At 36.3% G+C, this 27,830-nt stretch overlaps 2 long non-coding RNA genes across 3 annotated transcripts in view; one reads left to right on the forward strand and one right to left on the reverse strand.

Moving 5' to 3' along the window:
* Positions 1 to 27,830, forward strand: part of LOC110358258 (uncharacterized) — a 366,704-nt gene that overhangs the window by 81,326 nt on the left and 257,548 nt on the right. The gene's annotated exons all lie outside the window — the stretch shown is intronic.
* LOC110358261 (uncharacterized) lies at positions 397 to 17,859 on the reverse strand. Its single transcript, XR_002412589.2, has 4 exons — positions 17,079 to 17,859; positions 4,537 to 4,648; positions 2,467 to 2,647; positions 397 to 882 (listed from the first exon to the last, which is right to left on the reverse strand). It is a non-coding gene; the product is annotated as an uncharacterized LOC110358261 (long non-coding RNA).

Genomic DNA, 27,830 nt, shown 5'->3' on the forward strand with positions numbered 1-27,830 from the left:
AGGGAAAAGAGAAGCAACCTTCTATAAATATCTAGAGATATTTCACAAAAAACATTTCCTGTGAGCCTTTGTACTGAAGTATTTCTATGTGTTTACACAGATTCAGAATTAACATATTTTTTTCCTAATTTGTCCATACTGAGGAGAGCTGAATCTCCATAGCTTTCTGGGTGATCCTTTAATGAACTGGAGGGTTAAGACATCACCAAATGCCAATGCTGTTTTCCATGAGTTGTTTCCTGTTGAGCTTTACTTTTTTTTTTTTTTTATTATTTCCTAAACATTGATAATTTATTTGCCATTCTTAATGTTTTAAAGAAGGATCCTATTTAAGACCATCAGAAACCTATGTAAAATCTTGGAAACAAATAACAAAAGTGAAGTTAAATACAAAGAAACACACGTCATAATATTGAACTACATGTATTTTAATTTACTATTTCTGGTCTCATTGTCTAAAACATAGAAATAGAGGAAGTGCATAACAGATATGAGATAACACTATAAATATCTCAAAAAGAGAGACTTTTTATAAATATGGTCTTGTGAATTCTAGTTTTTTCAGATAAAAGCAGCCTGGATATAAAGATATATGCTCACAGTCTTCTGTCTTAACTTGAAAAACATAGTTGTAATGTTCTCATTATGACTTAATCCCTTTCCTCCCCAAAAAAATGTACTGTTCTGAGTAATGCTATTCCTCAGCTATTATAATATTTTAAGTTGATAGATGAAGACCTTTCTCAGCTCCTTCTAATGCTTCCATATATACTCTACAGTTCCTCTGGATGTAGTAAGTCCAGTGATTGTGCCATCGTTGTCCTCATCTACTCTTTTTTGCAGTCTCAGGGTTTAGATGTGTAGCAAAATGATCTGTGAGGGCTGCATAAAGGGGAAAAAAATAAATGGAGTTAAGAATTCTCATCACTTTGATAGTCCAAGACAAAGGATAACCTGTGGTGTTTTTTCTTTTTAATCTGTCAGATTCCCTGACTGCACCTTTTTCTCTCGTGCTTAACATGCTGAATGGGAAAGGTTTTTGTTTTAACTTTTGGTTTGTGAAGCCCCTGGTGAGGATCAGATTCTCAAGCAGATGAAGTGAACTGCTGGGTTGTAAAGGGTTTTTTTGTTCCATTTTGTTACATCTGCCTGCCCTTCTCTGCTTCTGCTTAGTTATATCAATGGAAATGTTTCTGAAATAATTCTTGAATATTTTAAAATAGATATCTTTTCACTTCCCCGTTCTTGCAGTCTATCAAAAAGCTTGAAGACCAATTGGCAGTTGGTTTGGGATTTGGGATTTAAGCATACCGATGTGCCTAGCACTGCCAAGGTGAAAACAAAGAAATAGAAGGCCAGATACTTCCAGGCTTGAACACCTTGTAACTGTTCCCTCACAGTAAGGTCCTCAGGCTACAAAGGCTTTTCCAATTCCTTCTCTGGTCTTCTGAGTGTAGAAAATATGCATTAGCAAAATTCTTATAAACCATTCACAGAAGAATGCATTTTTGCATTCTTTTCACTGTAGTATATCCAGCTTATATCCGTGTTGAAGCATCTTATATCAGAATTCAACTGTCTTCTTTCATAGACTTCTTACCTGTGTCCCTCCTGATTGCATGGAGGATGTTAAATTGACTTCAAAGATGAAGGGTTTATTATGAACACAAAGTGAAGAAGGTGGGAAAAGACAGGAAAAGATCAGTAAATATTTTTTTGCCACATTAAAGTAGAAACAAACCTCTGCTTTCACATTATTCTTATCAGACGCTTGAGGCTATTTTCAATTCTACGTCTTAATGCTATACCGTGTGGTAACACAGCAATGTTGTTTTCATAATCCTAAGAGAATGAATTCTCACATTTTTAGTAAATGTGAAATTAAATCAATGGCACCTTTTTTCTTTTAAAAATTCCTTTATGGATAGCTGTCAAACTCTTTGTGCAAGAAAGATAATTCCTGGTTTAAGTAGACGTCTGGGGTGAATTTGTCTATATTATACAGTATTTCTGTGTTGCAGAAAGTTCTGAAAATTACAATAGAACCAGTATGTTACAAACATCAAAGTTACAGTGCTGCACCTAGCTTTTGTTTTCTGTTTCTCCATGCAAGGTACCTTGTGGAAATCATAGAAGTCAAAATCATAGTGCTCAGTTATGAGCTTTTTTTAAAGTGATACTTAATGATACCTTTTTTAATTTATTTTTTTAAAGGTAGGGGTATTCTAGAGGTAACAGAGGGCAGCTCAGAATTTATATCAAACTTAACAGTCAACAGGCCAGGCTGGTCTGTGAGTAGCTTGTGGTAGGTCATTGGTAACTTAGTTGTCATATATCACCCTTTTATTAAAATGTAGTTGTGTATGAGTATGGATTCTGTCAGCCAGCATCAAATGGGCTGTTAGAAAGATGTTCATCTTTGAGAATACTGCAGAAAATACAAATAATTTCTTTTATTTAACTCACCAGTGTTTTACAGGCCCAAGGGAACAGTTTCTGTTCAGCAGCAACTTTTAAAGAATTCTTTTAAAGAGAATCCTCCCAGACCCATTTCTCTTTCATGGAAATGTTGTTGAGACCAAGCGTGTTCAGAAGGTCCTTTGCTCGGCATGGAAATGGAAAATGAATCAGGCGAGATCTTGTTAGTCTTTCATATAAAAGATACACAAAGAATAAAGTTAATTACTGTGGGATGTAAGTCATCTCTTGAAAAACATTAGTTCCTAAATCCTTCATTAGTATAAATATTATCCACAGTGAATCCTTTCCTTCTTCTGTGTTTCATGTCCGCACTGTCTAGTTTATCAGATCTGTGCCAATAAATTGAGTTCCACTAGCAACTGAAATGTCTTTTCTGTACCACAAGCTACAGGAAAGCTAAAATCAACCTGTTGAGTGTTCCTCATTCCCACTAAGTACAACTCTTACAATCCTAATGACATCTCAGAATTCGTAGTCTTCTTTTTAGGGAAAAGAAAATGAAAGGAAAAGCTGGCAGTTTATTTGTAAAGAGACGTTTGGACACTCTGTCCCTGTGTGCTCTTTCAAATATTAAACAAGTTCCACGATAAACCAAAGAGCCAAGCTTAGAACTGTAGATTCTGTATTCCGTTGTTGTTTTTAAGTAGTTTCCTTCATTGAAGATATACTGTAATTCCCTACCATATTAACTCACTTGTGAATTTGTCCATAAATTAATGTGTTCAAAGAAATAGGTGAGCTTGTTAGTGAAAAACTAAGTAGAATGCTGTCAAAGACAGGTTGAAAATTCAGATAACCTTTGATTCTGGACAGAAATATGACTAAAAGATAAGAGAATTTTCTTTTGAATTGTTTTTCATTGCTGAAGCTGAAAGAAAGAAGGTTCTTCTTACATCAGAAAGTGAAAAATGTGGTATTTGGAAAGAAGTTAGGTTTAAAAATAGACGTGAGACCTTAAGGGAAGGGGGAGTGCTTGCTCTGTAACCTAGAAACTCAAATCCTTAAAGAAGTATCCACTACAGAAAGATCTGAAAAGAAAGAGAATTTTTAAAATCCAGTGAAACAAGAAGAATAAATCTTTTAAAAAAAGTCATGATAAATGAAGTGGTAATCACAAGTAGTGACTTCAGTCTATGGCTTTTGTTCATGTGGTCCTTTGCAATGAGGCGTTCTGTTTGGAGACAGTTTTTTCATAAATGAAAATAACTGTCTCTCTGAAAAAAATGTAAGGAACAGGATTTATAAATGCTTAATGTACAACTAAATTGGTTGTGTACCGGAATTTCATGGTAAGAATTCTAACTGTATGGTTCTGTGGTTTTCTGTATGTTAGAAAATAGGTCATCTTGCTACTGTTTTTCATTTAAAATGTTACAGAGCGCATACGATTTTAGTTAGCAATGTAAAAATCAGATCATCCCTTCGTGTGCTTCCAGTAATGTCAGAGGGAGTTTGGTATGTAGAATTTGTCAGTAAAACTTGGCTAGACTATCTGGCACTTTGAAGGATGTAACAAAGTAAGAAACCCTCCGTTCCCTTGCACAGCATGTGGAGTGGCCAACTCAAATTTGCAATCTGTGCACTCGCCTCGCAGTGGATGGAGGCTGGTGACAGATTATGGTAAGAAAGTAAAAGCGTTCAGTGCCTTTCTTTCTTTTTTTTTAATCAACCTTTACTAAAAAGTAAACTGAACAGGAGTAGAGGAGAAAAAAAAAAAACAAAAAAAAACAACCCACAACTAAACCAACCACCAGAAAACCTTTCAGTCTTCATCAAGGAAAGAACAGAAAGCAAAAAACAAACTGCTCTTACATCAGGTGAACCTGATGGACTTGATCTGTGGATACTTCTGATCTGCAGTTGTGGTTTTTGAGAACATGTGGAGGATTGGCAAGGGATGAAAAAATAAAAATATACATCTGTGATATCTGCCTCTAAAGAGGGGAAAAAGGATGAGGCGAGCAGTTGTGTACTGCTCCGTTTAACTTCAGACTGTGTAGCTCAGGAAAGGACTGGGCTGTTGGATTAAAAGCAAACCCGAAGGGAGAGACCTACCTTGTAAAGATATAAAGGACTTAGGAGAGGTTTGTTTCAAGCCTCTTCTTTTAAGTTTTCTCAGTCTGAAGGCTTACATTGTTCCAGACAATCACAGCAATGACTGAAAACCCTTTAAGTAGAAATTGGAAATAATTTTTTAGATGCTGTGCTCTCTTTAATGAAAAGCCAAGGCAGTCTGACTTGAAGAGACTAATTTTGGCTTGGGGCCACTTCACATCAACACTAGAGATCTTTACAAGCAGGTAGAATAAACGTCTATCTGGAACAATATAAATAGAGTTAATCCTGTGCTGGGGCAGAGAGTTCCTTGAGTTCCTTCAAAAGTATATTGATTTGGTGTGAAATTCAGTTACTACGCATACACAGTAAGTTGAACAATAACAACTTATAGACAAAGAGTTAATTGTTCATATTCAGTAGCACATAATATTTTAAATACATTTGAGATTATGGAGAAATGCATGGGTTATCATTAGATCAGTGTTAGAAATATATCTACGTGTGCTGAATATGCAATTTCATGATTAACAAATGTTCTAAATAACTTCATGCTGCTAAAACAAGAAATTATTACATGTCTTTATTTACATTTAAGCAGTATTCCAGCTGACTTGCATTCAGCAACCTAATTACAGGAAGCAGGTAACAGTTGAACCTGTATGGATGGTTTTTAATAGGAAATGAAGAAGTGACCCAGGTGGATTAAAAATTCATTTTACAATAGCTAGCATTACTGTTGCCAATAATATATTCTGCAAAGCCTTACAGGATTAGTTGTTTTTTTGATTAGTCCAATAAATGGAGTTACTTTGAGATGAGAAACCAAGTCCTTCATTTTTATTTTATGTTTTGTTTAAGTTTCTTTACTTTGTATTTTCTGTACGTTTCTAGTAGTCATGCTGACAATTTGTTAGCATCAAATGAAACAGCTCCAGAGCCAGTCAATAATTAGGATGGTCTGTAAATGTGTAACTATTTCTAAAAATTCTCTTGATGTTTTGATTTTTAAACACTCAGTGACTGAGACTGTTCATAACAGACAGTAATTAGGGTAAGCTTTGTTTCTTTCAAGAAAATGTGTCTCGAGTCTGCTTATTGAAATTGGTGCTCTGATTTGAAGAATGTTGTAGTATGTTTTATCTGATTGCGGCTATTGGCATGGCTTGACTTCCACAATGAAATATTTCTGAAGACTTAATTGTAATCAAAATTCTTTTTTATTTGTTCTTTTTCAAAAAGAATCCTTAGTATCTTTTTTTTTCCTCTAATAAGTTTATTTAATTTCTGTAATGGTTGAGAGTTGGGAAGATACTTGGACCTATAATTTGATGTGCCAAGCAGAATTAGGAATAAAATGCAGTTGAGTTTTAAGCATTCAACTATATTCCCTTAGATTTTCACTCCTTGCATGTAAATATGCTGCCTCAGAGTTGCTGTAGTTAACCTACAATAAAAATAATGTTCTCTACCACCATACCTTTTCCTAAAAAACCTCAATATATAGTTTGTGTTGTGCACAATTTCTGAATTGTTCAACTTCCTTTTTCTATGTGAAGCTGTTTATTGACAGTTCAAACTTAAAAAAAGCCAGGTGATATCATTACATAGCTTTATATTTCCTAGCAAGGTGGGCTCTGAGTATTTGTTTTAGCAATCTACAAAGAAAAAAAAAAATCCACAACTGCCAATGGATCTCCTTTTCTCTTGACCAGGTTGTCAGGTGGTTGCTGGCTTTATTCAGTGGACAGAACTTGAGGGTAAGGACAGGCTGCAGCTGATACGTGTTGTTTGCCAGACTTGCAGGTTGGTTAGCCTGTATTTCCACAAAACACACACAAAAATATATTGATATAAAAAGAGGTAATGCTTGCTAACATTTTTTGCTGAACTTCAGTACACTTATATTTGCTTTCTGTGTTGAATTAAGTGAGCGGTAAGTGTAGACCCTTTGTCAAACAGAACCCAGCTCTGTAGGTCAATGGAAATAAATAAATAAATGCAGGCAAATAGGAGATCCTGATTTTTGTGTCAAGGTAGTACAAGTCTGGATTCAAGTTGTTTAAGTGACGTTTATCCAATAATGAAGACCAGGCAGAATGATGAATGTGCTTCAGTGTGGCTGTGCTGAAATAGGTTTATAAACAAGCACCTGCCATAAATCACAAAAACGGCTTTGTCAAAAGTAACTAGGGACCAGATGCATCTTTATAATTACCTGTGACACCCATTGTCCTGCTTTCATATCCTCTGTTCCTCACTTAGATAATCTGTTTTATTTTACCTGTGGTTTCGATGATTTGCATTCCATTTTGAAACATGCACTGATGTCTGGGAAGCTTCTCGAGAAAGTCTCTAACAATTGCATTAGGGACAGTAAAATTTGTGGGGTTCACAGGCTAAATGCTACAAATAGTTTATTCTGGAGAGAAGATGAAATTACTCACTTGCACTTTCATAAGAACTCTTACAAATATTTTCCCAGTTTAAGTATTTATTTGCTTCGTTTCTGGAATTTGTTCACCACGTAGGGGAAACTTCATACTTGTTTTCCTTGGCTACCTCTCTTTTTCACATTCAGTATTATGATGATGGTCTCAACTCATAAAGCTAATTTTAATCTGTAATCAGTTACAAATTGTAGCACTTGCGAAGGCTTTTGTTCCTTGCATTTCCCTTTGAGTTAATATTGCAATCTGAGACTAATTGGCTATTTGTGGTCCAGCCAAACAGTTATTTCTGGTTTAGCTTAGAGAGTGTTAGAATATGAGTTCTGTCTCCCTATTACTCTTTGCTAATTTTTCTACCTTATTGTGTTATTAGGCAACTAGAAATAGCACTAATGCAAAAAAATGTTAGGCTTAAAGCAGACATCATGCAGGAAAAGAGATTAAAAGAAAAGGGAATATAAAAGCTTGGAGGTAAAAGCTGATTGAATTTGACTTTTTAAAATGTTTTTGTATTCCCTGCTGTGGCTACCATGCTTAGCTGATGCACAATCACAGTAATGTGTTCCTTCATACTGGTTTACAGAAGAGCTTTGCAGTAATCATGGAATAGAAAGCACAGAGCTAGACAATAAATGCCTCTGCTCTTAGGTCAGCCCATTTAATTTCCCTTTCAAATCCAATTGTTCACCTGCCGTGCTTATTAAATATAAGCATACGGTCTGTATTTGAATACACTCTCTGTGCCACTTCAGCAGTCTGTACCTGTTGCTTTGCCATTACTGATGCTAGTTGCCTCTGAGGATGATTGTAAGAATATGAATATGTGGTCTTTTTCTTTTTTTCTTTTTTTCTTTTTTTTTTTTTTTTTTTTCCTGCTGCGGTCTTCACCAGGCCATTTAATCTGTGGGTTTACATTTTAACTATAGGTTCAGGATTACAGAGCCTACCACCCATCATATATTAAAACATATTTTTAATCAATCTGTAACTTCTGGTCAAGTTACGAGTCTACCTCCACACAGAGGAATCCACTATCCTCTCAGACCCTTTTTGAGGGATTACATATTATACGATGATGGGATTATGGCTGTTTGATTCTTCCTCTTCACAACGGGATTGAAAGAATCTCAAATACTGACAATTATAAACATGATCACGTGTAAACTAACAGTGTTGCTGCCACGAAAGAGGATGACCCAATCCTGTATCTCACTTGTAATGGAAGTAGCCCTCCCACAGACAGCCATTTCACATGACAGGTTATTCTTGTCTGGCATTTCTCTCTGTTGGTTTTTTTTTTTTTTTTTTTAAATCTTGGTTCCCTAAAAGATAATTTATCTCCAGGGAATCTATACAAGACTCTCCGCCTCTCAAACAAGGCAGACAGGGAAGAAATAGAGCACTTTCTTCTGCAAATTCAGTGAATGACCTGGGACAGAGCTCAAACAAGCACCGTTAGTAGCAAAGAGCTACAGCCAGGGTGTGACCAGGGTAGAAGGGTTCATTCCAGCTGTGAGTGTGAGTCCACCTTTGCAAATCCAGTTCAGGAAAAGAACTGCTTAGTTACCTGGCTTTGTGCAAGTTCTTCTCAGATGCCTCCCTACAATAACAAAATACAGTCTTTTTAACTTCCCGCTGAAGAAATAATCTCTAGTACAGAAGGCAAGACAAATTAGCAGTTAATGCAATCACCAATCCGTATTAATTCAGTCTCAGGATGGGCTTCTTGCTGATGTAGTAAAACCACAAGGACTAGCAGCCCTTTGTTTTCCATCCTTCCTGAATCAATGGTCATTTGGAATTGACCTTAACTGAGTGTCTGTTGTAGAAACACACCCAAAGCTTAAAGTTACATTGTATTACCTTCTTCTTGCTTCAAAATTCCAATGAGGGAATGCAGGGTAGGAATAGATTAGTGAAATGAATGCTGCCTGACCATTAGCTACAACTCATCCTTGAGTGCATCTGAGAAATAATATAACATGTAGTTTTAAAGGCTGAACATGCGTAGCATTACATTTTGATTTTGGCTTATTCAGATGCAGGTTTGTTTTAAAATTTGCGTATGCTACTTGGGACTCTGAAATCTGATTATAACTGGCCAGTTTAACATGCAGCGTGCATAGCTGAACTTTCATTTCCACCACAAGAATATAACATCATGATCTCACCCATAACTGCTATGTAGAGCAAGAGCTGAGCTGCTTGGTAAAAGATTCTCTGTTTTCTTTCCCCAGGATCGATAGTACTCTATTCGGTGCTCTCACCAGTCTTGTCACACCAGTTCCAGTGTTACACCAATACTGTTCCAAAATGGGTTTGTGAAACTTTCATTTGACTACACAAACTTTTATCTCCTATGTGTCTTCATATAGCATGATGCGGTGTATATTTTATGTAGCCTTTTTGGCAAAAGAATAAGATTCCTTGGAAACATTAAATTTTCTTACCATGTAGATGACACCATGATTAAGACATAAATTTTTTTTCATGAGTTTTACATTGGATCTTTTGAGCTCTAGTGTTGCCAGACTCATTGTAGCTGAGACCTAGTATTATGGATTTAGAGATATGGGCAGTGTAGGTAAGCTCCTGCTTATGACTAACACATTCCTAAAGCAAATGTGTAAAATTACGTTAAATAATGTGGGGCATTCTTGAGTTTAAGCAGAATATATTAGAAGAAAGAATGCACTTTGCTAGTCATCAATGATGAATTCAACTAGAAAAATCTGTGGAAATGATATGTCAGAATGCCTTATGCCTCTTCCTGAACTTTCCTTAGTTTGTTTTACTATGAAGTTAATTTATCTAATTTACCTCATTCTATTCCTGAGTTGCCTCCTCAGGCTTGTTTCTCCTGCAATTAGATCTCCTTTTAGTTATGAACTTAATAGACTTGAATTTTGCTTGTAGGACTTCACTCCTTAAAAGTTTTCTATGTATAATGTATATACCACGTGTGTATAAACTGTATCTATAAAGTCCTTATTAGTCTATTGTTGTGGTTTAACCTGAGCTAGCAATACAACCACAACAGCCGCTTGCTCAAACCCTCCACCACCCCCCCAACAGGGGTGAGAATCAAAAGGGAAGGGAGAAACTTGGATTGAGATGAACACAGTTTAATAAAATAACAAAATAGTACCGTACTACTAGTATGTATATATATATAAAATAGAAGTAAAAGATACTCAAGGCATTTCCTCACAAACATGTTGAGCAGCCAGTCCTAGGAAACAGCACCTGGTCCCATGGCTGATCCTGGAGGGAGAAAAGGGAGGAAAAAAGGCAGAAAAGCCCAGAGGCTTCTGCAAAATGGCAAAAGGCTGAGCTAAATGTCCTGACCAAAACTCCCCTGGAAGAAGCAAAATTGGAAGTTCCCAGCTTCTCCATGATGCTAATGGGATGGAATACTATTTTTGATCAGTCTGGATGTCAGTCATGCTCTGCCCCATCTCTGTGGGCAGAGCATTCACAATGTACTTGGCTCTCAGGACAGAGCAATTAAAAACATTGACTCTGTGCTGGGGTGTTATCTGCTTGTTTTCAACTAAGTTCAAATAATGAGCATGTTAGCTATGAAAAAGAAAGGTTTCTAACTGCATGAAGAAAATTAACCCATTTTCAGTCAACCAGCACATCTATATGATGAAGATTCAGCTTCTATTACGTGAACTTATGGTCACTAAAATTTTGTCCTCTGTGACAGTATAGCTGAATATGTCCACATAATATGTCCATGTTTCCTCATGTGGTTTCCTAAGACTATATACTTCTGTAGTTTTAAAAGGAATTATTTCTTCTTTCTTGGAGATGAAGAACTAATGATTAATATCTTTAAAATATGTACCTGTATGACATAGCAATATTGATGAAGTCATTCAGATGCAACTGTCTGTGCATATAAAATTATTTTCCCTTTCTAAGTGTACATTAATAGTACTAAAGAAAATAATCTCTACGTATATTCTTAACTTTGCCTTTGCTATTCTGTGATTATCTACATTATGCATTTTTGCTAGTATTCATTGCAGTTTAATCCCGATAGTAAATCCTATCTATTTTCAATAGATACTTAACAGAAATTCAAATAATTTTGGAGTAACTGGTTTACGTGAGTGTGCAGAAATAACATGCTTACATAGATCTGGTGCCCTTGCAAGCCATTTCTGTAATGTTGCTAGGTGACCTTCATATAGAAGTTTCTGGAAAAGGCAGGACACTGCTCTGGGAGAGTCCTTTGTTGGTTGGTCTTTAAACACATCTGTTATTGCAAAACAGATGACAAAGTGCTTCTGACCAAAGATATAACTTTTTGCTAAGATGAAACCTTTAATGTGCAATAGACATGAGGCTTTCCTTTTAATCAACTCTTGCCTAAGAAAAAAAAGAAAACCAGCTGTCCTAAATCTTGTATTTAGTTACTGTACTTAACTTTTTGCAGTGTTTAGCAAATTCCTGTTAAAGTTCAACACCTCGCCTACACGAAATTATTTGTTTTGACTCTCCTCTTCCTATAGGTGTTCTCTTGGAACTGTGTATCTGTAACTCGGATAGCAAGGGTAACAAAACTGAACTGATGCAAAACTGAACTCATACACATGGAATGAATTAAAAATAATATAATTTGCAGAAGAGGGAAAATACCAAACCAAAGTCCCAGACAACCTCTGGTAATCTTAGAGGCCATATTTACATGTTTGCATATTTACATATTATATTTACATACTTACATTTTCAGAACACTTAGGTTTTTCTTCATGTTTTTGCCACTTTTGGCAAAACACAAAACATTGCACGTTTTCAATGTGAGTTTCTGGTTTAGTAGCTGTGCTCACCAGAAACATTTTTTGAAAGTTAATACCTTGAGCAAATGTTGATGAGGTCTGGCAGAGATTTGATAAGCTGAACTCTGTAAGCTATGTTATAAACCTACTACACTGTGTGCAAACACACAGGAGCCTTGAAGAAACTGTACAAAAGAATAATGATATTTCCAGTATTTTTATGGCATATGAGAAGTGAAGAAAAAAAAAAAAAGCATTGTTAGGATTATGTTCTTTTATGTAATCTCTTGTATTTACTTCATACCACTGGGTGAGATCACTAGGATAAATCATAATTTGGAATCTTCCGTTGTGTACTGGTTGTGAACAGCATCAAAATTCGCTGGCATAGGTAACAGCTTTCTAGTACAATTGAAAAAATTAGGGAAGGTTTGTAAGTAATGCCAGTTTTACTGGTGAAGTTGGAGTGTACAAAGGAATTATAATTGTCAGTCTGGCAGTTTTAAATACTCAGGAGTCTGTAAACAAATAATCCCCATTCAGTTTTTAATAAGAAATATTTCAGCCTCATTAAATGCGCAAAGTAGTGGGCAGAGCAATTGACATAAACAAATCTAATAATGACCTGTAACCAACAGAATCCCATGAACTTCCTGTCCTTTTTTTTGGTACAGGCGTACAGAGGACATGTTGTTCTTATTGTTGATGAGCTGAGAAGAGTATTGGTCTTATGAAAAATCTGATTTGGGATACTCGCTTTTAAAGGAAGAGCAGGTTTGTGCTAAGAGGCTATGATTTGTGAGATCAGGCATCAGTATTCTCCATCTGGAGAAACAGGTTTATTCTTTAAAGTCTTTCTGCCAAGAAAATATAGGGGTTTATATGTATTTTATATACACACAATGAAGTCAAAATGTTGTCATAGGACAGAGAATTTCCCTTGAGTGGCAGCTTTGTCAGTACAGACATCTGCACAGCACCACCTACATTCCGAGGCCTTTCACTTACATCTTTCTGTAATAAGGGTATATGATATGTTTGTGTATATATAGACATATGTTTATATAGGACAACTAGTTGTGTTTGTAAAAGGTCTGTCATCACACAATCCATAGATTTCCTTTAAAAAAGATTTAACTGCTCTTTGTACCCACACCCCTACACGTACACATGCTCTGCTAACAAATGATGTTGTCATTCTCTTTAACCTTGTTCTGTCTTATTTGAGGCAAATAACTGGCACAAGTTTTTCTTGAGTTTCACCTGACCCTAACTGGGCTCTGAACGAGAGAGACTAATGCAGAAGAGATCTGCAGAATCCTGACAGATAATTTTGCAAATTGTCAGGCTGAGCTTTGTTCTTTATAACATCTTGTTCATGTGACAAGCTTAACAAAGGCAAGTTTTATATATAAAAAAAAAATCACTGAAATAGACGAGTTGGAAAATTTCAGTTTATGGATTTCAATGTACATGCAGAACTCAGGACAATAGTTTCTCCCACAGGAAAGTTACTCTGAACCCTGTACTACATGAGCTTTACACTTACTTTAGTGGAGATTTTTCGTGCATAGTGCTCAAAGACCCCAAGAATGAGATGATATTATATTGTATTATTACAAAACCTATATTTTCTTCAACTCATTCATTTTTATTAAATATTACTGCATTGTGAGCAGAAGATTTGACTGTAGCCCCAGCTTTTCCCTCTTGGTCTTTCACATTTTAAATAACACAGTTTGGTTTGGCTCTGGATTTTGTTACTGCTCGCATAATTTTAAGTTCTGTTTTAACTGTGTTTCAAAGGTTATTTTGAAGTGGGGAAGACTGCCAATTAAGAATTTTCTTACTCCTCACAAAGGCAGTAAAGGGTGTTTCTTTGCTAACTCAGTTGCAAACCTTCCACCAGAATTTTCAAGTAGCCTTTAAGCAACTGTCAGCCGTTCTCATATGAAGAAAGATTTCAAGTTTTGTCATGCAATTAGTGAGTGTTTCAAAGGCCACGGCATTCACAGGTTGAGCTCTGGCATGGAAGTGTCTGTACAGGCAATTCTCTTTCTTCTCAGCATACCTGCAAACAATCTACCCGAGATAGAAGGACTCAGAATTAAATTAGAGAGGAGATACAATAATAAAAATGCTACTTCAAGGGGAGTAGTCAGTGCTTTCAATTAGGAACTCACTTAAATATCTGAATAAGGTTATGTTTTAAAATACAGCCTTTTATGAGAATGTTCCAGAGCATATATGCACACACATTCATTTTTGGTACTATTCTTTCAGCTCTGATTTGACTTTGTTAATGAGCAAAGATGATCTTTGGGTGTAGATTGCTGTGGAAAATTTTGGTTCCAGTCTTACCCCATTCAAACTTAGTTTTCCAAGTGTTTGCCCAACAGAACTTCATTCTGGAAGTACTGTGACTGTCATTTAGCAGATACCTGGTAATTTGTTAATCTAGCCCTTGCGTGTTGCCTTAAAATTGTTCTTTAATTTTAAAGATGCTTGTTTAGTAAGGGCATGTTCATCAACTTCTGCTAACTTGTTGTTCCATGAAAAATTCAGAGACAAATGGGAGAAAATCTGGTGAACAGTTTTGTGGCTGTTAAATTCCTGAGCTCTGGTGTTCTGGTAAAATACTGTCCCTTGTCATAAGCAAATACTATCATAGGTTGCAGCAGAAGCATTCTGGGTGGCAAAAATCCCTGGCTTAAAAGGAAGGCAACTATATTTTTTATTCAGGCATGGAAGTTGTCATGTTTTCAGGCAGGAAAACAATAGATGGCTAAGGTTTCAAGTCTTTGTTTTATACCAAGAGCTTTTAAAAAATATTCCTATCTGATTTGTTGTTATTGTTTCATGTTTTAAGATGTCTTTTCATTAATATACATTTGTGTAAAATATCAGTACTCTGTGGTTAACAATAAATAGATCTCCTGTAAGAATCTCTTAATTAAACCATTCAATTACCTGACATAAGACATGCAGATTAGAGAATTTGGTACTATTTTCCAGACTGGTGTATCTTACAGGCATACTCTAGACAGAACTTCCCTGTCCTCTGTCTTTTCTTTAAGAGCCAAGTACATTTATACGCACACAGATATGTACAGGAACGCATACAAGTATCCACATCCCCATGCAGTCCTGTGTACCATTTTGGAAGCTGTTTTATTTCTAATTTTTTGTAAAGATGGAAAGGCATGATACATAAATAACTTTCCTTTGACTTTTTCAGAACTCAAGGAATTACATTTTCATAATTTGTAGATGTATAGAGTTGGTTATAATAAGGAAAAAATACAGCATAGATAGACTTTGGGTTCTATTTATGTCAAATAAATGAATGGGAGGATTTGTATGAATAATTTCCGTTATCACTAATGGCCATTTTAATTATTATATGCCTCAAAGAGATAAAATGCCCCTGTGAAGCTGAAGTATCTCTGATCTTCTAGTGAGTTACCTATTTGCAAACTTGCTAAATGGTTTTTAATTGGTGCATCTCATCATTCAGTTATTTTAACAAATCTGGTAGCTAATTTTCCTGAAGTCCTGCTGCTGATATTTATCTCTCCCTTCAGTAGAGAGCAGTTCATTGACACCAGCATCCTGAATCCTATTTATCAAAAATAGCTGCAAATCAGGATTAATTCCCCTGGTAACCTGCAATTTAATTTTACTGTTTGAATATGAATGCATTCATTTTGCATCTGTGAAGAACCTAACTCTGATTAGGAACTCTTCATTACAATTCTTCTGTATCATGCTGAGGACTGACATCATTTAACTATGTTGTGGAGTCCATATAATATTCAATAACAAGAATAACAACAGATGCTATAAGCAGTGAAAGATCAGATTAAAACTCCTCAGATCTCAAGACAATTACATATATTGTCACTAAGCACTGTCTAGACTGATATTTCTTTGTATTCTACTATAAACAGTAGAAATCTGAGAAGTAATCACAGTAGAAATAAAAAAGGGAATTCACATTGTTCTTAATTTGAAGTTGCCACAAATTATCACAACTTTTGTTCCAATCCTCTAGTTACAGGACAGAAAATACATTCTGCTTTGTGTAGCTGGAGTGGCAGGATCACATGGACTCGACCTGCCTATTTTAGCTGGGTTTGGGCGATGGAAAATGTCAGTATCCCATGAGCTGTTCTGATCCAGGGAGGGGCAGAGGAAAGATGCTCAACCATTGTGATTTATGCTTGAGAATGGAATGGTTCTCAATTTTGTTTTCAGTTTCTGGTGTAAACATTTGGTTGATGACTAAGAGAAAAACCTGCTGTATTTGAACTGTAATGCATACCGGACAGGTTTTTGTGCAGATTTGGGATTTTGTCTGTTGGTTCAGTTCAGAAATGAAGCTTCAAATCCTGTAAGGGCAAAGGGGCTTAGTGGTGCTCATCATTACCAAACAAAGCAGGGTATCAACAACTGCTTACTAAGACTGATACTAAAACCTTTCCAGGCTCTAAGTTTATTTTGCAAGTTAAACTCTTTGCCTTTACAGCTATCGTTCCTTTTAGTTCTTTTTGAAACCTGAAAGCATTTTACTTGCGTTTTATTCATGTCTCAGTTTCTTCTTCCAAAGGCCTGGAGAACTCCATTGGCTAAATGCCTAGGATCAGTATTTCAGGGTGATAATGAGCCGTCACCTATGGTCAAGCTCAACCTAATCTCCGTACAAGTTCTCCTGAAGGCTTTGTTCATCTTCAGAAATAAAGTACAGTTTCTCTTTTTAAAAGTGTGTTTTCTGCATGAGTATAATGAAGTATTTAGAGTAGTAGAAAGATAATTTAAATCACAAGGCAAAACTATTTTATCCTTTTTCCTGTTTAAGTAATCAACCATGAGCTCTCGATGTTTCTAACATGCTCTCGATGTTTCTAACATAGACATTGTAAGTTAGTGGTCTCAAACTGGAGAAAAAGAAAAAAAAAAAGGCAAAATCAGCCAAACCAAAAAACATGGAAATAAATAAGGTAGTTCATAACTCAGGCTTCTGTCTGCACAGTAGACAGACAACACTACAAGGTGTACATGCAGATCAACTTTTTCAAGGTTTTCTTCATAAATGTGAGGACGTGGGAAATAATACGTAAACTGAGAAAAGTTTCACCTCAATAAATTTTCATATTTTCTTACTAACTGTGGTACGGTTCAAAGTCTAAACTAACAATGTAGTATTTAGATTAGGTCGGTTCTGCTCTTCCTTCTTTCATTTCTTAAAAGCACCATACTGACATGAAAAATGACCTGTTTTCTGAAATAAAAATGCAGTTACCTTTCTTGGTGTACCTGTTCACCAGGAAGCTTGAACAGGAAAGGTTCAAAGAAGCTGCCAGCAGTCTATTTCTTGAATGTAAGCCTTTGTCAGGCCTGCCTGGTGGCACTTGGTTTGGTGAGTTTGGAGTCTAGCTGCTATGAATAAATGAAAAACATAGTTCCAGAATGCAGATCATATTATTGTGCAATAACAGCGAAAGGGGATGTAACAGTTGCATCCTTTGGGCAGCATTGGGCCGTAGGAAAAGAACAGATTTGCCTACTAAAAAACCAGAATGCAATTCATGAGGGATGACCCCACTTCACTGAATCAGACTTTTTTGCAAGACTTCTGCCATGGATGTCACAAATCAAAAGGAGTACATCTACAATTGAGTCTGACAAGAAGAGAGCTCAGAAGTGATGGATTACACAGCTGCTTAGCATCTTGCCTTTGGTTCAGGACTTGCGTATCTTCCTCTGCTCTTTTTTGACAGCAGCACGATGTGAAGTCTTAGAAGTAAAGCATTCTGTATAAAGCTGCTTTACATTAAGTCAAAGCCCCTGATTTGTGCTCTTAGGATGAGTTAAGGAGCCAGTCTACCAAGGAAGTCACTTGCATTTAATTACATACTGCCATGCAGACACATATGCACCCATCCACACAACTTGCAAGATTCAGATTTGTGTCCTGCTGCTGACAGTGAGAGATATTTGTCATTCTTTGTGTCAGCTGGGGCTAGATTAGACAAGCAGGTAGTCTAGAAATGACAACTGAATCCAGATCTAGAAGATACCTATCTCTGTTCTGTCGGTTCCCCTACACATCTTGCATATACGAGGCTTTTTATTTGTTTGTGAATGCAGAGAGGATGGGCAAAAGTGTATGCATTTGAGAAGCTCTGGTTTTTAAACTATAATTTCAAGTTTTTCTTCTTGCTTCATCTTTAAAACTTCAGATATATCTTATGCTTTTAAAGTCTTTTACTAATGTCTTAATGGAAGAGTATTAACTTAATTAACATAGGTAAAACCTTTTTTCATTATTATTAGTATCACTAGTATTTGTATTATGATAGTGGCTAGATGTCTTGCTTAGTAACCATGGTATCTTTAGGCTAGGCATACTGCACACTCAAAATAGAAGATGGTCCAAATTCAGATCTAATCAAAAGAAAAAAAAAATCATTTCTGAAAAACAGTGGCCTATTATTCCTATTGTACATCCTAACAGATCTTAGAGCTCTACTGACTCTTGTTGAAGCCTGAGCTGTGTTGGTAAAATGTATTTTATGAGCTATGAAATACAGGTTTCTTTCTTTTTGCTAGTAAGATAATTGCAACAATTCTCAATCAGAGGCTTTAAAGAAACTTGAGGTATCTCAGAGAAGCAACACGTTAAAGTACAGAGGAATAGACCTGTAAGAAGTACTGAGTTTAGATACTCTAAACTTCTCCTTTTCTAGTACCTCTTTATTCTGATCTAATTAATCAATCCTAAACAAACCCAGTTCTGTTTAGATATTTCCAGTACAGACTTCGGTACAGTCTTGTTGTATCCGTGTTATCCCTGACACAAGGTGCAGTTATCCATCAATCATCTTATACATAAAGGTTATTTTTAATTCCTAAGTGGTTCCTCTCTGAAGTTGCCTCAATCTGTATCAGTGCTACTGTTATCTCTGCACTGTGGGAATGCACAAATCAAGCTGTAAGGACCTCCCTTCCAAATAATTGTTGCGTATGGCCGACAAGGAACTAAAAATAACAACTTTTTCTGGAGAAGCAATGCAAAAGGGAGGTGAGCAAAAGTGATTAGGTTTGGTTTTGTTTTTTAAATGAACTAAATACATACAAGAAGTTTTCTGTGGTATTCACTCAGCTCTGTATTTAGAAGCCTTAAACCAAATTAGAGGATTACCTTGAACTGGCCTAACGAATGACCTACATTAATATCCAGCCAACAGTAGCTGAACTAGGCAAAACACTCCTAGCATAGAGTATTTTAGCAAAACTGCTTTATCATGTATAATTAATACTAGCTCTTCCTTCCAGCCTTCCAAGAGGTCTGTAAAGAAGCAAGAAATGTAGCTACAGGGTTCTTTCTGCCTGCAAAATAGCCTTTTGTAGCTCTGAATTGGATATCTAGATTAACAGAAGTTTGTATTGTAGACATCATGCAAGAGCGAGCTTCCTAACAATTCTACTGCTCAAACACTTAGGACGTCTTAGCACTTTCTCAAGAAAACATTGGTTTCTTTTTAAAGTAACTTCAAAGGAATAGGTAATTTGTGACATTTAAAAGGAAAATCTCAGTCTTTCAAGGGTAAGAGCTTCCTATTGACTTTTCTTCATTTTGATTCCTCAAAAAAAGGTCAGTTTTTTCCCCTTCTTTGTTTTTGAAAGAGACCCTCACAGATTGCAGGGTAACCATACTATCTACAATTGCCCCATGAGATCACAGCAAATAAAAAACTTATACCAAGCCCAGCTTAGCATTCTTATAACAAGCTTTTTCACAGTATTAAAGCCTCTGGATACATTTTCCTGCACAAAGCAGAGCACCAAGAAGCTACAGCTTGTTCTGTGTGCCAGGGGCTACCTGCTAATTTGAGAGGGAAAGAAAAAAAGAAGTCATGAGATGTTTTCCTACGAAGGAACATGGGGAACTCTGTGATATTTTATCTCTTCTCTAGTACATAGAAGATTAATAGTTATAGATAATATTGAGTAGATGGACATGACAATGTTTTTAAAAAGAAGAAACTCAAAATATGTTTTACTCTGCAGCAAAGTCCATGATTTTGCATCTTACCCAGAAACTATTTGACGTGAGATATAGGTAGCAAAATATATGAGCCCTGAATGACTCTTTTTCTAGGTTAGAGTCCTATCTGCTAGAAAAGACTGCACAGTCATATTCTTTCTTCTATTTTCCCGAAGTATCTTTCATTCCGACTTGCATAGCTACTAAGGCTCAGCAACAGGAATGAAAAGAAACTGTGTTAATGTATCTAAAAATAAATATATATAACATATATATACATATATACACATATATATATATATACACACATATATATATACTTATTCTGTGCTACCTTACGGGACTTTATTACCATATACAAGTTCAGCGTCTACTTCTTTGCACTTGGAATACATGCATAAATTGAGTCCTTCCAAGGTAGATTAACTGAAGCAATATATTCTCCTGAGGATGATATATAAGCTGTTCTATACAATGCATGTAGAAGTGTTTATGTATTTAAGAAGTTTATGTATTTGAGTAAGCATATACACATGATAAAATGAACAGTAGCATACTTCTAACCATAACAAATATATATTAAAATGTATATGCTTAAATTAGTCTATTGTAATTGCTTGGAGACACATGGAAAACAGTTTCAATTATTAATGCTGTCTCTTTTTTTGTTTTGTTTTGTTCACCAGTCGTTAATAAAAAGGAGTGAACCGTAACTAACTATATACAAGTTGACACAGGAAACCCACTTTAAGTAATGCATTTTCACAATGTCTACAAATGGCTTAAAATTAGTGTCTCAAACCAAAAGTATTTTAGCTTCAACCTATTTATAAAAGACAAGGAACAAGTGCCTGGTTTTACAGGTTTTGTAGTGACTTGCATTTCCTTTTTTAGTAAGGGAATATGACTTTAATACTTAAAATCTCAGGATTGTTAATAATATGTTTTCAAATAGAAGGAGGGAACATCTATTTGGATTCTTTTTCAGCTAGAAAATGGTGGATTCTTAAAGGTTTGTAAAATTGAGGTGTTGCACTGGTAACTAGAATTTCCTTGAAGTAAATGCTCATTACTTTTCAAGGCTGAATGATATCTTCCAGATTGAGCTATTGATCTTAATTCCTCTAAACCTCCTGTAAGGAATGTAGGTGTTATTGTGAAAGAAAGACTTGAAGCACCTGCTCATTTTGCCCTTCCATTTTAAATTGCATTTGATGCTGCGGTTTCAATAGTTATCTTGATAGTCCAAATAATCACTCAGATGAAAAAGATAATGATAGCAACAGTAACTAATGCATAACTGGTAATGTACATAATGGTATAATTAGGGATTAACAGACGATCCCCTAATATTTGAAGTCTAATCCTGTAAGAGCATGCCAAATTCACATTCTATCTCCATTTTCCTGATATCACTCATTTTTACCCTTAGGCCTCCATCTTCATTTATTTCCTATAGTTCTGCTCCATTAAGTAGATCATCCTGAAATAGCTGGTCCCATTTGTCAGACTTTTGTCCTGGTCCCCAAGCTATTTGGTACCTTGGTAAAGGTCCTCATGCCCTTCTTCCTTGTGTCTTCAGTGAAGTTTATCATTAAGTATCTTACATTAGGTCCAGAATCAAATGTATAATTAAACAGTAAAAGGTAACTAGTTCTGAGCATTGAATTAGACTACCTGTTTCATCTTCCTTTCTGGACCAATTTAAGACTTATGCTCATCCCAGTCAGACTTTTGCTTACAGAAGTTTCTTTGTGTAGCATATTACGTATTATTTCTATTTTTCCAAAGACTGGTATATGAAGGATTAGACCAAACAAGGGACTCAAGCACTGCAGTGTTTAGTCTAAAACTTTCAAGCTCCAAATAAAATTTAATCCAGGAACTTTAGGACTCCAGGAGCACTGGGATTAGGTTTTATTTTGAGAACAAAGCTGGGAGGAGCACTGGAGAAGTGGGAAGTTGCTGCTTTTTCCCCTCTGAAATGCAGCCAGAGGAAGCATTGCTGCTGCTGTGTTCTAGTACAATAATGTGTTGGCTGAGCACTTCCCAGGATGTGTGGAAATGAATTAATTACTTATTCTCTCTTTGAGGAGAATCACAGTAAATTCTTCACTTGTAGCAGGACTTTTAACCTTCAGATGATTCCAGGCTCTGGAGAAAGGAGCCTTTTCTGCCCGGACCTTCTGGCGTCTCGGGAGAAGTTCGTGGAGAGCTTGTGAGAGGCCTTCAGTTGATTGATCTCTGAGCAAGAGAAGGTGCCAGGCTCTGCTCCCTACTGAGTGGACTGCTTCATGTGCTTTGGACACACGTAGTCACTAGATAAAATGTATAAATAAGCATCCGAGTGGATAGGTACCCATGGAGGGCATTCCAAATCTCTAATTTTTAGCTACCTTTTGGTAAGCTGCATTGTTTTATTTAGTATATAGATACTGTTCTATTAGAAGACAAATAGGTTTTGACTTTTTTGTTGAGGTTTAATTTGCCCTTTAGCCGACAAGCTGAGGAGGTACGTACTGCTTTTCAGAAACAGCTCCCTAGGCATCTTGGAGCTGGTATAGTGAGGACTAGGCTGGTATGACAGCAATAAATTTGTGCTATACTGCTTCACTGATCTACCCTTTGTAGAACACTTCTCTAGGGCTCTCTTAAAAGCCATCACACATGTTTCTGCATCCCCATTACATTCTGAATGATATGCCGCAAATCGGATATGCTGTAGCACATCCAATTAAAGAAGTAATTCAAAATGTGGAGACGTAAATGTGAACTCATTGTCTGAGTTTCTGGGAAGACTGACACACCTGAAATGTATCATTCAATTACAATTACTTTATTAGTCACATTAGCTTTCATTTGAATTAGTTCTGGAAAAGGAAGCGGGGAATAATTATTCGTTAATGTAGTCTCTTTCTGAAGAATGAAGGGAGAGATTTCTATGATTAGATTTTTTTTATTTGCTTCTGTATATACCTATAGTCACATTGTAAGTCATAGGAGTTATTCAATACACGTACTTAGGGACAGGAAAAATATAAGTTCTCCAACTGTGTCAGTATTAGCAATAACAATTCCCAGGAGTGTGAACATAATGTTAATTACCATAAATTCCTAGATCTTTTATTATAAATTAGAACTAACTTGTGAGTCCGATGGCTCCTGTGGTACCATTGTGGGAAGGAGCCTCGCTGCCCCAGAGCAGAGCTTGAGCCAAACACCCGGTCAGCTTGTCAGGCAGGATGTGTTCATTTCAAACATCTTCCTTCCTCAATTAAACAACAGTTACCTGGGTTTGGAAACTATTTCCGAATTAAAGAGGCACGTTGTCCTTCAGCTTATAGTCCCTTAGTACCTTTGTAAAACACATGCTTTGATATGAAAGTGAGTTAAGGATCATGGGCATTTTCAGGCTCCTGATTTAAAATCGGTGATAAAAATGGGATGGCATCAGACATTTATCAGAACATTTAAAATCCTTCCTTGAGGCCAGGATACAGATGCACAATTAACGTATCACAAGGGCAGAAGAAAACAATCCCACAGATGGTTATGTGCTTTAATATGGGTCTTGCTCTCCTAAGCTCCTCAGCTTTAGTTGTATTTACTAAGACTGTATTAGATGAGCAAGCTGTTGCTTCTTTTACCCCAGCTGCTGCCACTGCAGTTTTGTAGCCAGATTTTGCCAGTATCAGTTTCGTATTTCCTGGGAAAACAACACATTAAAGTATGACTGGTGATCCGATGAAGCAATATTGTATGAAGTACATAATTCACTCTAGTTGTGCTCTCTCTTTTCTGTTCCATTATCCAAAATTATAAAATGTTAAAGGACTATTGTCATTGCTTTGGTTTACAATAGTGAAAGACATTTATTGGGAAATGATGATGAATGGTGTGGTCAATTTGGTTCACAGTAATTTAGACCAATTTGACTAAAATAAGGACTTGGAATATATAATATAGTTGCAAGAAGCAAATGGTTTACAGGTGTGTTTATTCAGATGAGTATGGCATACTGATGGCTGTAATATAGATCATAGTCTAATTTTGGTCAAGATAATATTTTAGTCTCAGATTAAATAATGAAAAAAGACGGATGAGGTTTATTACTTTTGAAGGACAAAACAGCATCTGCTAGCAACCCACTGGTAAGAGAATATTCTTAAAAAATACTGAAGGGCTAGAGAAACAATAGTAATATGCATGCTTAAGGAAGGAACATCCATTTTATGAAGAATGAGATTTCTCTTACTTATTTAGCAAAACAGCCTGCAGTAGTTAAAATGTGGGTCAAAAATGGAAGCCAGGTGTGGAATGACATATGTAGGTGAATGCCATATATGCACTTAAGACTGTCAAACTATGAAATCACAAAGACTGACAGGGAATATTTAAAAACATCTCAAAAATATTAGAAGTTTGAAAAAAGATATTAAAAATTATCTGTTTATTACTAAGATACTGGCCACAATACACAAAATAATAACTAAACTGATAACTTCACAGAAAATGTGATAATAGTGCTCCAGCAAATATCATGTGTATCTAGGAGGTCACTGGCTTTTATGTCAGCTGAGGCAGAGTGCTGAAACGGGTCAAAACTTCTATAAATGGAACAATTTGTTGTTGTTGTTGTTGGAAAGTTCTTCAGCTTCTTGGTAGCTACTAGATTATTCAAGCTGTGACCCAAATTTGAACTTTTTGATTTCTGGGTTAAGAAAACCCAAAGGCTGGGCTAGCTCTAGAGGTAGTGAACTATGTATGACAAGGAAAGATATTTCTGGCATGATGTTTTAGACTTACTTGTAAAAATGTCCTTGTAAAATAAATAAAAAAAAAAAAATAGGGCTGCTGTTCATGTTCTCATGTTTCTTTGTGCAATCTGGCCACGTAAATCTCCTGAAACAGAATGCTTTTCTGGATTGGATCCCAGAGCATAAAAGGGAACAGTAATAATCACAGTGACGCTTCATAGCAGTAGCAGGAACACTTCTATCAGCAGCAACGGGGTGAGATGGGAAAAAATGAGATGTTATTAGTGCAATTGAGAGTATATATCATCTAAGCCATCTTTTATTCCTCTCAGCCACATCACTGCAGAAAAGGACATATTTGTCACATCCTGGGAAGTGGGTAAGGGGAGGATACTCTTATAATGGAAAACCCGAATGCATCAATGAAACATTGCTAATGCATTAGAAATAGCTAATGGTCCAGATTACAGTTCTCCTGGATTTCTTAATTCAGCTAAGGTAGCTGCTTTCTCTTGCCCTTGAGAAACCTTGCGGTTTCCCGGAGCACAACATTCTCTTACAGATGAAAAAGTCATGGTTGAAATACGTGAGCAAAGCTTTGGTTATCTATAGTAGCAACACACTCTTACAGCTTTTCTAAATTCTTTTTTGGCTTTCAGCAGGATATCCTGTGGTCTTTGCAGTATTTATCGTTGTGGCATTCCATACAGCGCACAATGTGGAAACTGATACACATGTAAGGGAAGTAATTTAATAAAGTCATTGAAAACAGCGGATTCAAATCTGGGAATTGAAATGGCCTAGTCCTGTCTTCTGAAAAGAAAATTTCATTAAATAAGTTACAGCAGTTTTTGAAAATTTCTTCTTCAGAAGTTTTATGAAGAAAACTTTCCTTAGAAGGAAATGCACTGTTGCTGTTACTAAAGCTTCCAGCAGTTTAAAGAAAACACTAAGACCTAAGCAAAGCATTAGATAATTTCCTTATTAGTTCTGTCCTTCTATTTCTCTCGTGTTCAGCTCTTGTTTTCACTCTGCTTTTCTGCTGAATGGCAAGGATATAAGGGCAAAGAAGGAATACATGGTGCCTATATGTTTCTTATTCAATGCAGTCGAAGAGTACTTTGTTGTTTTGCTAAAGAATTGCAAACTTCTGTGTTCTCCATCTTCTAAGTGTTCTCGGACTAAATTAAAAAATAGGAGCATACTCTTAAAGTCATGAATCTGAGTGCGGAATGATTAGCAGTACTATACTGCAAATATTATCAAAAGTAAGGTTGAAAGTCTCAGGAAATCAGCTACACAATCCTCCCCAAATTAACATAAGCGATGTGACAGGTTTTACTTGTAATTTGAAATTTCCCATGATTAAAGTTTTGAGCTCTTTCTATCTGCTGCTCAGATATCCTTACCAGAGAAGCAGTTTCCCAAAGTCCAGTCTATACTTTTATTTCTTGCCTGACATGCTATGAAGAGTTGAATATTCCACTTTTTCTTGGCAGCAGCAGGTTACATATCTGTTTGTTTGGATTTTTTATATATTGATCAATCTCATGGCTTTTAAGCTCTATAAGTAAAAATTTCCAGGGTGCTGATGACTTCTCATGCCTCTCTTCTGAACTTGCCTTTTGATCCATATATCTAAATTAGAGTCCCAGATCAACCACAGTATTCCAGCTGAGGTCTTCTGGTGCGGTCTAATGTGCATAATTAGCTGCTTTTCATGGGATACACCTCTCACATGGAGGTGTTCTTTTTGGATAAGATTAAGATGGTGACAGCTTCTGAAACAGCATTGTTGAATGTATTACCAAACATCATAGCAAAGCATGGAAGAAATCAAAGTTAACTGTTTCAGGCATGTCTCCAGAAGCTATCCTTTCCCTGTAATAGTTGTTGTGGTACCAGCAGTGAAATTAAGGTCTCTATCCAACTCTCTTCCCAATGCTAATCCCACCTTTCCCAAACCTCTGCAGTCAAGCCCAGTCAAATCCAATTCTGTTATATCAATTGCAAGTCTCAGTAGTTATGTCACTGTCTCCCTTTGCGTGGTTTGAAAGCCCGTGGAGTTCTTTAAGCACTCTATGGCTGTGTGCAGGTCTGCAGCAAAGGCCAACGGATTATCACTAACACTTAAATGCTTCTGGTAAAAAATCATTAGGCTTATAAGCATAAAAAACCCCGTAGTGCTCCAAGAGCATGAGAACAAATGTCACACAGCTCCTTGGCAAGCTTCTGTTATGATGAAACAAAGGAGCTGATCTTATTTCACTTTTAATAAAAACTTGTCATCTAATGTGACAGCACAAATAGCTCGCAGTGAATGGTCAAAGAGAACAGCTCCCAGATGACTCGTAGTATTTAGACAAACAGTTTGGCTGATTCTGCAAGTAAAAAGGAAAACCAGAGTTAAGTCACAGACAGTTTTGTAGATGAAAGGGCTAGCAGAATTTAAAAAGAATCTAAATGGGCTGTTCAACCTTTTCTACTCAGTGGGATCCACTGTATCAAAGAAAGGGATAACTGCCTTCATCTTTCAGAAACCTGGTAGTGGATATCGCAAAAAACAAGGAGCCTGAATAAAAGTGTCCAGGTAGAAGGCTTACCAAATCAATAAGGAGAATTTTGGAAGGAGGAATTTAGAAAATGACTGACCACTTGGTAAGCCTGAGACAACATCTGGACATAGATGACAATATAAGCCCTACGGCAAAGGCATCCGTATAAAGCCTGCTGGATTTAGAGTTCTCCTGAGCAATGAATAGGGATGAAAGGAACCTGGTAAACTGAGGAACAAGCTCTTTCCAAGTACAAAGTGGAGGTCTCTTTCTCTTCTGATTTGAACCAAAACACAAAAAGGTTTGGTAAGGAAGATTTACAAGTTGTTCTGGTGGAAAGAGTCTGATAGTTTCTTATATCCTGGTATCTCAAGAGCTAAAAATAAGACCAAAGTTACTGATGTTACTAAAGTTGCTATGAAGATGTTAATTTATTTAGTTTTACTTTTTTCCTCACACTTATCCTGACTCCAGAGGTCTTCTACGTACAGCTGCACCCTTCCCCATGTAAGCCCTTGCTGTGCTTTACTAACCAGTGTGTCCTGCTCTATAAGAAGAGTTTGTAAATTTTCACATGGTGGTTGAGCAATGAATAAAGCCAGGTTTCTCTGGAAGCTCTCTTTAACTAGCTTTAAATGAGTGGAACAAGAAAAAAGTGTTGAAGGCAAGACAATAACTTCAAGCACAGCCTT

Source organism: Columba livia, chromosome 7 (genome assembly GCF_036013475.1).
Source record: "Columba livia isolate bColLiv1 breed racing homer chromosome 7, bColLiv1.pat.W.v2, whole genome shotgun sequence".
Lineage (NCBI taxonomy): Eukaryota > Metazoa > Chordata > Aves > Columbiformes > Columbidae > Columba > Columba livia.